Below are 10,097 nucleotides of genomic sequence, written 5' to 3'. Positions count from 1 at the left end.
ATACGGAATACAGTGATTCAGCATTCGTGGTGGGAGCTATTTATAGTCACTCTATTTTTATTCAAAGCTAAACAATAGCACTGAATTTCAGGCAGTTGGACCAGATGCTCAGGAAGGTCTCTATTGAAGCCGAGGAAAATATCATCTTGCTGGATCCTGAAAGCTGAACTCGTGAGGTCCTTCAGCATTACAATTCCAGCGCTGTCCTCCAAAGGTGAAATCCAGGGCTGTGCCGGGAAGCTCCACTGGCAGTGTCTCCCTAAAACGGAGTTTGCATCTGCTGTTAAGGGGTTATCAGCATTCTTTGTATTTCATATCTGAAGAATTGAGCGATGCAATTAATCCCTGCTCGTTTTAACCATCTCTTGCAGGTTTTCGTGACTGTTCTGATTCCTGTTGCTGCAGCCAGCGTGGATCCGGATGCCGTGGCTACAGAGGCTTGTTACTTTCTCATGCTGGATCCCTCAAATCCAAGAGCTACTTGGCAGTTTCCAAGGCAACCACCTGTGGAATAATTAAAAAGGATGAAGTGTTAGCCTGCCAGATATAAGGAATTCTTGCCTGGAGAGAGCATTTCACTTTCATCTGCCTTGAAGAACCAAATGTGCTTCTGCCAGCAAAGTTAAGGTAGTACAATTAAAAAGCACTGATTTATTTTCTGGAAGTACTGAAAGTCTGAGGTGGAGCAACAAACATGACATGACTGTAAGAAAAATTGCCACCATTCGTATTTTGGGGATATTTAAACATAAAATCCAGGAGAAAGGTGGTGATGGAAAGCAGTGTGGGTGAACAGTATTTTGTGTAAGTAAAACCGTTGCCTGGACTGTTTTGCGTTTCGTACCGTCTTCCCTCAGATGATTTTAAGCTGGTAAAGGACTAAAACGGAGCATACATTAGTGGGAGCATAAATATAGGAAGTGCAGCCTTCATGCCAAGTACACTGAGATTTCTTTGGCATTCAGTGAAGTGATAGATATAAAAGGAATGTAGGAGTGGGCTCACTGGAAAAATGACAGTCGGAATCAGGGATCGATCTTCATCCCAGAGCCTAAAGGGGTGGGCAGTGACTAAATCCATGTTTAAACTGAACTGATAATCAGGTTTAGCTGCTTTGGTGAAACAGCAGCCAAAGCCATTTTGAAGCCCATATTCCCAGAGTCAGAGCTGAAATTGCATTGTGGAAAAAAAGCAAATATTAAGTGAAAGAACCCCATTAGAATAATAAAAAAATACAAAAAAATGGCAAATTCATTTCTGAAAGTTTGAAATGTTGCTACAGAAGTTGGTGGCAAAGCTGTTAGGCTTTAGATAACTGGAAAAGTTCTTCTACAAGTAGAATATGTTACTGGATGTATCTGCTTATTATATCTTCCTTCTCTGCCAGTCATTCAAATGTAGTTGAATAGAAAAATATTATTCATTTCTGACAATGGAGTTAAATGGAGAAAACCACATTCCCATTCTTCCCATAGTCCAAATAACTGCTCAGTTAAGTCTGGTTACCTTGCCTGATGCTCTTGCACAGTTAATTTTAGGCGTGATGCTTTTATATAGTTTATTTTAAGCAAAAAAAAAAAAAAGGTCTAAATTTTGAAGTAGAAATATTTGGGATGCCATCTGGGCTTTACATAATAAATTTTCCCTGCCAAAATGTTTGTGGGATTCTGTTGGGATGTGGATGGGATTTCACATTCCATCCCTTCCACAGCACAAGAGGATCATTGTTTTTTAGATACGGTGGGTCCAAGAAGAAGTAAGAATTGTGTGGTGGCAGCTCTGTGATTTGAGGGAATACAAACAGAATCTCTCCAGTAACCACTGACACCTTTTACAGCTGTTTCCCCGTTTCAGAAGTGAATACTTGCAGGTACCAACTGAGTACAGCTGCAGTTTTCCACCCTAATACTTGATTTCCAGTTCATTGGTTCATTGTTCACTACATATTAAATGCCAAATTGTTTTTCTTTTTGAAGTAATTCTTCAGGCTGTTTAGTTCCTTTCAGTGTGGAGCTGAGAAAAGTGAGGTTTTTTTGAGACAAATGCTGTTTTCACATGTGAAGGGAGTGTGCTGGCAAAGCATCCACACCAAACACAGTGGAGAGGCTACAAAATTGAGACACTGTGCAAGTACAGTAAAGGTAGTTGGTGTGTGTGAATCCAGATCTTTCCAAGAAGCCTAAATAACTCTCAAAGGTGGAATTGGATAGTTGTGAAAGAGCATTTTTGGGTGTATTTGTGTAAGCCTCGTGTAATAGCTGGGTAGCAATCGGGCAAAGGATTGCAGGGTTCCCAAGGGTGTGCACAGAGAAGTTTCATCTTCGATACTCCTACTAACTAAACACGCACAAGAACCTCCATTTTTCTGTTTTGCCTTGAGTACTGTGGGTGAGAGTCTTCTCGTGAAGCTTAGATGTCCAGGTTCTGCTGAAGCAGATGGTGAAAAGCAGGTTAGGATGAACAGCTCCTTGAAGGTTCCTATTCCAGGGATGACCTGCCTCTATAAAGGTGCCTGTAGAAAAGAACCTCTCTCCCTCCGTGGATAGTTCAGCCTGAACCACTGATTTAGCCTATTTGTCTGACATTTCAGAAACTTCTAAGTGTGTAAATAAATGCATTTGTATATCAAACTCACCTCTGCTTTTTTTCTCCATGTTTCATTCCCAGCCAGAGCTTCCCATGATAAGTGGAGTTACACTTCATTCCTGGTACAACCCACTTACTCATCCTCCTTTTCCCAACTCTGTCATTTGACCCTGGCAGTTTTTCCAGGGTTCATCTACAAGCCTGTGGTTCAGTATGGAGGGTGCTGGAGAGGCCCGTGGAGTTTGTTAACATAGTTTGTAATAGAAATAAAAACATCCAGGCTAAATTTAGGCAACTGGGCTGTGTGAAAGAAACTACAGTGACCAGGCAGAATTGAGTTCTGATGTTTTGTATATAGTTTATGTTTTAATAATCTTTATCCCTGAGAAGTTTTACAGGACTAAAGGGGAATAGAAGCTCAGGAGTAGTGATTTGTTCAATAATTTTAATCTCTTAAAGTGATTCAATATGTGTCAACATAGAAGTTGTTTCTGTAGCCTTGACTATAAAAAATCAGTGCTATATGCACCCAGAAAAAGTAAAATTTTCTTTGTAGTCTTTTTTCTGTAGCAGAAGATTTCTGTTATGCTCCATGTTGAAGTAATTTGATGATGTCTTTTTGAATGGAAAAAAATGGCAAATGCTGATATGGTAATTCTCTTAGAGATTATTTTGATGCTGTGGTTAAAATTTTCCCTTATTTTTATACCATCAGAACAACTGTATCAAGAGTCAATTACAGTGTGGTAGTGTGTCATTAAAATACCCATTAATTTTGTTAAATAGATAGGACTGTTTCCTAGAATAGGTAGGACTTTGATCTCGTTGCTTGGAAATCCAGGTAATTTTTCAGGTTGGGATTTTTCAAAGGGAGTTTCTCTTCTTAGCAAGAGGAGCATGTAGTGAAAATGAGCAATAAGCAGCAAGTCACCTTCCAGTTAGTGGAAGAGGGAACTCAAATAGTGAATGGACCCTTTTGTCTGGGCTTGATTTTCCTTTCAGAAGGAGGGAACTGTTTTGCTGCACTTCGGTGGATGAATGGTTTGTGGGGATCAAAGCTGCATTGCAATGATAATGGTTTTGCATATAGAATTATCTAAGAGATGATTGATAGACCTTATGCTTAGTCACCAGATCCCTCTCTGCCCTCCAGCTGCTACTGCTGTGCAGTTTGGATATGCCTTTCCAGTTTAGTTCAGAGGATTTTCTCTGACAGATTACACAGAAAGAGTAGAATAAAAAGGTCCGACAACTTTACTGTTATTTTAGGGACCTGTTGATCCCTCTTTGAAATCAGTGAAATAGCTAATAAAATGTTTGGGGGGTTTTTAGCAGTAGAGTTGTTGGTATTAGCCTGTTTAGAGCTCCCCCTTTGTGGTGTGAAACTAGATGATGTGATCTATGTTGTGATATTTATAACAAGCAAGGAAGAGATGCCGACACTGTAACAGTCCTTTGGGATATTATAGCTGTGACAGAGAAGGTGACTGACAGAGATGTAGTGAGGGTAAGAGCAGGAGGGCAGCTCTTCTTGTACACTCATCCAGAGCCATGGCCACAGGTGGGTTTTTGAGGAGCACAGGAACAGAATGAGAGTAAGATCCTCCTTCTGCACACTCTTCATTCTCCAGGCATCTGTAGCACAGGGATTTACTGAGCTAGATTTCTTTTTTTACAATGATTACTGGACCTGTCTTTTGGAATTTGTTAATGAGAACTATTAGGAGCTGTAAAACTCAGTGGTTCTCCAGCCTACCTAACATGGCAGCTTGTTCAGTGAGGAACCATATTCTTTTGATTGGTTTAGAACCAGAACTCCATAAAAAAATCTGCTGCTTGTACTGGAAGTGACTTAGATAATTCATACGTACTCTCTCCGTGACAATCACAGTTTTCTGGAGCTCAGCCTGCTGCAAGGGTTGAGTCACTTTGGATCCTACTGACCTCTACATGAGGTAGAACCACTTTCCCCACCTCCAGTCATCCTATTTCACACTTAATTTCATGGAGATTCCTCCTGGGTTTCATTGATGTATATTTTACTGTCCAGTCAGTAATGTACACACAGTCCTTTTTCAGTTTTTCCCACTCATTTACTGCTTTTGCTACTGCGAACAACTTCGGTATCATCAACAGATGTTGTCATCTCACTGTTGAGCCCTTTTCATGTCATTTATGAATTCATTGAACAGTGCTGGGAACAGATCCCAACTCAGATCCTCGTGGAGAGAAGAGCTGAAATGGCACCAAGTCCTGCCAAAAGCAGAGAGCGGGTTTGCCCGCTGCTGCACGTGGCACAGCTGAATTTGTAGTAAAATCACTGTGTTGTTTTGGTACACTTAAAAATCTGGAGTAATTGTAAAATATTTAGTAGGAATGGATAATTTCATGTATAAGATACAATGTCATCCTTCGTCACAGAATCACTGAAGTCAGAAAAGACCTTTAAGATCACGAAGTCCAGTTGCATCAGCCCAGCACCACCACCATATTCACCACTAAACCATGTCCTCAGGTGCCACAGCCACGTTTTTTGAACACTTCCAGGGATGTTGACTCCACCACTTCCCTGGGCAGCCTGTTCCAGGGCTGCATTATTTGTAATTTCACCTTTGAAAGATAGGGAGGGGAAGGAATTCTCATCTTTAGATGACTGAGGATGATATTTAATATTCAAAAGGGCCAGACCTGCTTTGTTCACAGCACTTTTCATCTTATGAGTTTTTAGTCTCAAAATCAGCTTGGTTGGAACTTGCTGGTTTATCACTCTCTGCATTGGCAGTGTGTAGAAAATAATGTTGAATAAAGTAAATTAGGCAATTGAATAAATCTCCACAATCATAAATGCATACAGGTTTTAGATGATTTAATGTAGGAAATTGCCTTCAGAGTAGAACTGTTAACTTGTTCTTGTTTTCTAACATTAACATAGCAAACTTCTAATGCATAACTGAGCCAGATCTGAAGGACCTGTAGCATAAAATAATTCTTCTCATGGTAACCTGTAGCTGCAGCTTAGAGAAGTGTCCAAGAACAAGGGAATATAGTTCTGCTTCCCATGGCAGAGTCACACATCCTTCCAGCTACCTGGGTTTAGGGAGTCCTGAACCACAGGCTGTGCCACAGCTCCGTGTTTGCCTCCATGGACTTGTCCAGTGGGAGCACACTTTGTTGTCCCTGGTGTCCTGGGGCTGTGAAGTGCACAGGTTGTGTATTCACCTTTTGAAAAAGGCTTCATGTTTCAAAGGTGTTTGTGGGATGCCTCCGTCTCTTGCTTGGCTGGTGCTTCTGCATCTGATCTCTCTTCAGTCCCTTCTTTTGGAATTTTGCTTGATTTCATCCCTCCTCGTGTGGAGCTGCTCTCTGAGTCTCGTCTTCACTGTTCCACACCCTGGTGTGTTACCCCCCCTTTCTAAGATAGGAGACCAAAACTCTGCAGAGTTGGATATGAACATGCTGCAGTGTCCCAGTGTCCCACTGCTGCTTCCTCTTACCCCCTCTGTTCCTTTCCTAATTGCTCCTGAAATTCTGTTCGCTTTTTTTGTTTTTGCTGCTCCTGTTATCAACCCCTGTGAAAACTGTATTTTCACAAAGTTATCTACAGTAACTCAAGGTCTTCCCTAATCAGAAAAAACTAATTTAGAACCCATCATTTTCTGTGTGGAGTTGCCTGATTTTTTTTTTTTTTCCCCAAAATGCAGGGCCTTGGAATTAATCTACTTGAATTTTGTCTTCTGTTTTCTCTCCCAGTCACACTGTATAATAACTAGTTGGACAAAAAGACTGATGATAACTGCTTTAATGCACTTGCTGGTTTATCTTTAATAGACCTGTGACCTCAGAGTGTGGCCTTTCAGCATAATTTATTGTTCAGTTAAATAAGAGAGGTTTAACTCCAGATCTGTACAGGACTCTGCTTTTGTGCATGTGTGTGTGTAAGTGGATATGTTCTTAGCATGTCATTTATGAGCATGTCAATAAGACCTCCCTCCTTGCTGCACTACAGCTGAATTTTCTTTAAGAGCTTTCCCAGTTTCTGTGAATTTCTGGGAATCCCAGTATCCAGTTAATCGGAGCACTCTCAGAGCCCTCATGTCTGTGACCTGCATATTGCAGTCCATCAGTTGGTATTTTTAGTGTTTTGGTTTCCTCAGAAGTCTGGCTGGGTACATGTGCTCCTGGATGTGTCATTCCTGGTAGGCTTTGGCAGTGACAGTTCTCAGCTGCCCAGAGAGGATCCTCTGTCCTTGTCTGCTCCGTAGGCAGTGCTGGAAGTTCTCTAAACTTCATGTACTGAACAGTGGATTCATTTGGGTTTTCGTGTGGCAAAGAAGGACTTCTGACTTTTCCCCCTCCCCACGACTTTGTCCTGTTGAATTTTTACCTTTTTGTCCCTTATTTTCTTTCTCGTAAGACTTTGTGATAAACTTCATCCTTCTGCTGTATTTGATAAAATTTTCTCTTAGCACATCAGTTCTGGATATTATTTCTTTTTTTAAGCCTGAAATACTGTGATTTTTGCATTTATTTTGTCGAAGTTTTTATTTTTTTTTCCTGGCATCCTTGTATGACTTCTCTTTTAGAAGGACATGCTTTCTTAATGTGATTTATTGTTTAATTTTTTTTTTTTAAGTTGCGCTTATTCTGTTTTTATGCAATATGGGGTGTTTAGCAAGCTGTCAGCCCCTAAAAACCTTCACCTTTTTGCCTGTTCTTTTTAGTTTTCTTTAAAGAAGCTTCCTTGTTTCTTAATCACAGAATGCTTGAGGTTAGAGAGGACCTGATGAAGGTTGTCTGGTCCAACCCTCCTGCTCAAGCAGGGCTTTTGTTTTAGTTGCACAACTGAAAATAGAGAAAACTACCGTTTCAAATACTGAACTTGAGTGATTTGTAATCAGTAATGCAGCCACTTTTCACCCAGGAAGATCCTGTACACAGGTCAGGATTGGGGCAAGTCTTTCTTGGGGGTTTTCAGAGTTGTTTGAAGAAGTGGTAATTAATGGTATCTTAAAAATGCAGTTTTTACATCACAGTGACTACACTGAGAATTTATCTGTCTCCAAAATCCTACAATTTGGCCACCTTAATCTCGAGAGGTGAGGTTTGACACTGATAACTCTCTCATCTGCCTTTGTGGTAGAATGAGTTGGATTGGAAGGGACCTTTTGAAAGGGACCTTTAAAATATCTTGTTTCAACCCCCTGCTGTGGGTAGGGACACCTTCCACTAGACCAAGCCTTGAAGACTTCCAGGGATGGGGCATTGGTTGTTTATCTTCCACTGCAGGCTGGAACTGGGAAGCTCTTCCAGCCTGGTTTTGTGTCTTTCTTACTGTGCTTTTGCTGGAAGAAGGTTTGCTCTTCATGAACTTCCATGTATTTTGAGATAGTCAAATCAGTCAGATGATGTAATGTGGATCCTACCAGAAAATTCCTCCATATGGATTTGTGGCTCTCATCCTTATGGAGTATTCTGCACTATCCAAAATAGCACCAGGCTAAAGCGCAGTGGTGGATGCTCTCCCAGCCAGTGAAGCTGAATTAGCAGTTTGGTTTATCCTACTGTCACTACTTCTGTGTGGTCAGATGAGCTGCTGTCTGCGTTATCTAGACACCCAAAATGCTTATAGACCCATGTACATACTTGAGATTGAGTGAATTAAATCCCACCCTGGTATTTCAGTCGTTCGAACTGGTAAATGTTTTCACTTGTAGAGAGTTTTAGTCAGTCATTGTGATGCTTAAGAAGGAGCACCTGGATCACTGTGGCTTGGTTAAAAGTGAGGAGAAGACTTCCAGAGTCTCTTTGGGTGAAAAAGAGTTGTAGTTTTGTGGGTGACCTAAAAGGATAAAATGAGAGTGGAGTTTAAAATTAAATGTAAAGATAATGTAAAGGTAACACTGATTGCAAGAACAGCTTTGTTTGACTTGGGTGATTGGTAGTTTTGCCTACTTTCCCTCGCTCTTAAAAGTAAATAAATAAGTGAAAAGTCTGCAACCTAGAGATGGGATCAGATGTTGCATTTTTAGCAGTATATATTCCATTTCAGAGACTATTTACAAGAGCATGTGGTGACAGGACAAGGGGGAATGGCTTCAAACTTGACAGAGAGTAGATTTAGTTTAGATATCAGGAAAAAAATCTTTCCTGTGACATTGGTAAGGCCCTGGCACAGGTTACCCAGAGAAGCTGTGGCTGCCCCATCCCTGGAATTGTTCAAGGCCAGGTTGGACAGGGCTCGGAGCAACCTGAGATGGTGAACGATGTCCCTGCCCGTGGCAGGGAGGTTGAAATGAGGTGAACTCTAAGGTCCCTTCCAACTCAAACCCTTCTGTGATTCTGTGAAATGAGGAAAAAACCCCCAACATATTCAGCAGAAGAACTTGAGTGAGATGAATCTGTCTTTAAAGGTCAGATTTAATTTATGTGTTACCGCTTTCTGATAGTTCTGTGTGGTCAGTGGCAGCATCAGTTGAGCTGGTTTTGAGTTTTTAAGATGAGTTTGTGTCTGGACTTACTCATACGCTACCAAAAAAAGGAAAACCCAGCCCCAGCCCTAAAGTGGATCTTTTAACCTATTAATTGTTAGTGGTTGTTCATCCAACTGACTGATCTGACTCGCTGGAAATTTTGTGGTGCTTTACCCTTGATGTTCTGAGATTGCAGTGCTCAGGTTTGTGTGGGTGAGTGGACAGTCCTGCGTAACTCTGCAAACTCAGACTCGTTAAGCAGCCTCTGGGCTGAGGTTGATGAACTCTTTCTGTTCCCTTTTGTTCTGTCTGTAGCTTCCTCAGTTTTTGGCTCTGCAAAAATGCAGACTGGTCTAAAAGCTATGTAGATTACATAATGTAGGGCTGGGGTTTATTTCAGCTGAGTGGTAGCTGATCTCGGTTTTAGCAGGTTTGAAGTGCTCTCCTGCCCACCAAATCTTAGAGCAGGTGTTTGCTTGAACTGTGGCATTCACTGATCTCTTGTTGTCACGTTAATTTGAGGAAAGACAATATTTTTCTGGAGGACTGAAGGATGCTGAGAGCTCACTGTTTGTTTGTTCCCATCAAATAAGCGTGGATTGAATACAAATGTTCATGGATGGTGTCAGGATGGAGAGGATGAGGGGTGTTTTCAGTTAATGTCTGCCAAGAATTAAGGAAAATTAACACAAAATTCTTGTGGTTTGGGAGAATACTCACTGGTGGAGTTGTCTGCTCCGCAGATGAGGGCTAAGCAGGGTACTTGGGATACAACTGGTTTGAAATGAGGGTTCAGGCACAAATTTCAGGGAGATGTTTCATTTTCCTTGGGATACAGTAACCTGTATTTCAGTTGCTGAGCATTTCTCAAGGGAATGACCCCTGAAATCAGTGGTAAACATTTGTTGATACTGAGGCCTGAAAAAAACCTCTGCGCTGGCTTAAGCGTGAGGCAGGACTGCTCAGCAGTCAGGGAATGATCAGGTTGGTGTTTATTCAGAGGGTTTGTTTCCTTCAAGTTGCCTGTTTTCACCTTCTGTA

General features: G+C 41.3%; 1 long non-coding RNA gene across 3 annotated transcripts in view; it reads left to right on the top strand.

Moving 5' to 3' along the window:
- Positions 1–375: 375 nt before the first annotated feature.
- The window catches only part of LOC108493868, an 83,002-nt gene continuing 73,280 nt past the window's right edge, over positions 376–10,097 (top strand). For all 3 annotated transcript variants that reach the window (XR_001873630.1, XR_001873631.1, XR_001873629.1), the window contains exon 1: positions 376–627. This is a non-coding gene — a long non-coding RNA (uncharacterized LOC108493868). The remainder of the gene's footprint in view (positions 628–10,097) is intronic.

Source organism: Lepidothrix coronata, unplaced genomic scaffold (assembly GCF_001604755.1).
Source record: "Lepidothrix coronata isolate B3197 unplaced genomic scaffold, Lepidothrix_coronata-1.0 Scaffold20, whole genome shotgun sequence".
Lineage (NCBI taxonomy): Eukaryota > Metazoa > Chordata > Aves > Passeriformes > Pipridae > Lepidothrix > Lepidothrix coronata.
The sequence above is the reverse complement of the archived record's forward strand: the minus strand, read 5'-3'. Positions and strand labels throughout refer to the sequence as shown.